The 3,346-nt window shown below is 40.9% G+C and overlaps 1 pseudogene; it reads left to right on the forward strand.

Moving 5' to 3' along the window:
* On the forward strand, positions 1–1,339 carry LOC123811281 (annotated as a pseudogene).
* The last annotated feature ends 2,007 nt before the right edge of the window (positions 1,340–3,346 follow it).

Genomic DNA, 3,346 nt, shown 5'->3' on the forward strand with positions numbered 1-3,346 from the left:
ATGGCAGTGGGCCCTGCACATCCATTTGTGAGCAATGAGGAAGCCCTGGTGCAGTCCACACAGAGCTGTGATGTGGAAGGGCTGACAGGGATGGGCTCAGCAGGTTAGCACAGGGAGTGAGGTGAGTGGAGCTGGGAGGTCACCATTCCTCCCAGTGAGCCTTTATGAGGAGAGCCCAGGCTGAAGGAGGCAGTGATATTCAATACAACCACGTGGTGGGAGAGTGCATGTGAGAGGTACACAGGGCAGCAGAAACCAACACTATGGGTCCTGGCTGTGAAGGATGGCAGAGAAAGGACAGTAGGATGACATCAAGATCTTGAGTCTGGACAACAGAAATAGAGAAGTCTGTAGGAGGAAATGGTTTGGGGAGGAAAATGATGATTTAGGCTCCAGACAGTTTAAGTCATCATGTAAGGTAGGCTTAACCGAGTAGGTAAGCATTTCCCAGATTTCCCCATATGAGTTAGTTCTGCTTTGTCTGCAGGGCCTGGGAATTTCTTTAGACAGAGGGAGTTCATAGAAACAAAGTGAAAAGAAGGGAAGTGACAGACTCATGGTGTCATAGCTTTCAGGGAGGAAATAGCATCTTCTGACTTTCAATTCAAGATTTCCTCAAATGTAGGTGCATAGGTCACAGTTTATACTTCAGACAAACTTCTGATGTTTACCAGAGGAGGAAAGTGTGGATTAATTAATAAGTGGTGTTTGGGAACTAATAAGCCATTTGGAAAAATAAAAATGAAAAGGTTACATTTTCTTCTTCATACCCAATTAAATTTCAAATAAATCAAAGGCTGAACACATTTAAAAAGCAATTATAAAATTACCAGAAGACAGCAAAGGCCAGCTGGCAGGCTGGCATGGCCATTGAGGCTGCCGCCCGTCCTCTCGCCACAAGGAGAGTGACCTGAAGTGGGGAGACATGGTGTTTAAGATAGAAGTGCCAATGAATGGAAAACATATTTTGTTGAGAAAAGGTACAGCAAGTTTCAAGTCTTGCACAAGAACCTTATGAAATGTCTTCGAACTCCAGAAATTCTGTCTAAATATGTTAGGGAGCTGGACCCAAAAGTCTTGAACAACGATGAAAAGGTCTGGAAACATTTACAGGCTGTCATTTTAGAAAATGAAGAACTGCCTAAACCGTTTCTTGATTTCCTAAATGTGCAAGGCTTGCCCTCTCTACCAAAGCAGACAGTTGTGGACCTTTGGATGAGACAGACTCTGAAGGCTCAAGCAAATTTTCCCACCAGATGGTGCCGCTGCCTCTCATCTGGGTTTTCCAAATGTGGTTATTGAAGGTCTTCTCTGTGGGATTTTCTACCCTCATCTATAGCCCAGTTAGAAATCCTACCTGGCCAGAAGAAGCTGAGGTCCATTTCAAAGGTGTAGTCCAGGAAATCAGTATCTATCAAAATAACCTAAATTCTACGACAGGACAACCCTCGCTAGTGGTAATATTCACAGTCCCATCTTCATTCAGAAGAGAGACATTTCCATTAGAAAGGTGCTTTTAAAAGTAGACCCTGAACTGGGGTGGTGCTGAGGTTAAGGCCAAGCGTGTAAGGGGTATTGTCAGTAGAGTGTAGCTGCTGGTGTGAAGGGGGCTGCAGAAGATCCCCATGAGCACCCAGTGTGACAAAGCATGGTGACTCTCAGCTCCAGTCTTGCTATTTTCTAATTGAAAATCGTATCCCGAATCGCCCTGAGACTGATCAACTCTGGTAGCTTTTTCGTCCAGATTTTGTGACACGCTAATCTTTTCATTATGAGATTTTCTTGGGCGTGATACATTCTTGTCACAGGAACACACTGCTTAATGCGAGGAACGAACTCAGCTGGAGTTAAATTGTGCTGGCAATATTAGGGCACTGAAAAATCATGGCATTTTAACTTACACTATAGCAGAATGGAGTTGTGTCATACCCAGAGGTTAGCTTCAAATGTCAGTGCATAAAATAAGATGGGACATTACGCTTATTCTTGACAGACCACCCACCACAGCCAGTTGGTCCCCCAGTGTTGGAAGAAATGACTGTTTCTTTGGTAGAGGACCAATTGAACTCGTTGGTGTTTGTTTAGGGGCTACTTTGTATACAAAACACAAACCTTTAAACACTAGAATCACACAAACCCCGGCAAGATGCTTTCTCTCTAAGAGTCAGAATGTGAACTGACAGTGACTGAAGGCACACTACAGTGACAGCACTCATCTGGGTGTCCCCAAGGGCATTCTTCCATTGAATAGGTGCATTGCCATGGGATTTACTGTTACCTTCCTTATCGCTTCCTTTTCACCTCATATATCGGATCACAAGTTTAATTGTCTGTGATACTACTCCACTGTACATCTTAGAAACATTAATATTTTGTACTCAGAATGATACAACCTATATGCAACCTGTATGTATGTGCTGTATTTGCACATTTCATTGAAAACCAATTAACAGGTAGCCTATTTATAGTTATTAATTTTAATAATTTTCATGTGGGAGAACATTTAAATTAAAAACTAATAACTGAATCATTTGATTCAGATGTAACTATACAAGTTTAAAGCTTGTTGTTGGAAACAAGCAAGAACTAAATAATCAAGTATCATCAATCAAAAATAACTGAGAGTAAAGTGTTGGAGATATTTTTTAAAGTGTATTTTATTGATTATGTTATTACAGTTGTCCCATTCTTTTTTCCTTTTATATGCCTCTACCCAGTACCCCCATTCCCTCCAGCATTCCCCCCACCTTAGTTCATGTCCATGGGTCATGTATAAAAGTTCTTTGGCTTCTCCATTTCCTAAACTATTCTAAACCCCCACTCCCCAAAAATACCATTTATGCTTCTTATTCCCTGTATCTTTTCCCCTATTCTCTTCTTTCCCCTTCCCTGCTTTTCTCCCTCCTTCTCATTTCCATTTCTGTGATTATGTTCCTGTTCTAGTTGTTTGCTTAGTTGGTTTTTGTTTTTTTTAGGTTCAGTTGTTGATAGCTGTGAGTTTGTTGTCATTTTACTGTTCATAGTTTTGATCTTTTAATTTTTCTTACATAAGTCCTTTTATATTTCATATAATAAGGGCTTGGTGATGAGGAACTCTTTTAACTTGACCTTATCTGGGAAGCACTTTATCTGCCTCTTCATTCTAAATGATAGCTTTGCTGGATAGAGTAATCTTGGATGTAGATCTTTGCCTTTTATGACTTTAAATACTTCTTTCCAGCCCCGTCTTGCATGCAAGGTTTCTTTTGAGAAATCAGCTGATAGTCTTATGGGAACTCCTTTGTAGGTAACTAACTGTCTCCTTTCCTCTTGCTTCTTTTAAGATTCTCTCCTTATCTTTAATCTT

Source organism: Phyllostomus hastatus, unplaced genomic scaffold (assembly GCF_019186645.2).
Source record: "Phyllostomus hastatus isolate PE091 unplaced genomic scaffold, TTU_PhHast_1.1 phas_scaffold_78, whole genome shotgun sequence".
NCBI classification, from domain to species: domain Eukaryota; kingdom Metazoa; phylum Chordata; class Mammalia; order Chiroptera; family Phyllostomidae; genus Phyllostomus; species Phyllostomus hastatus.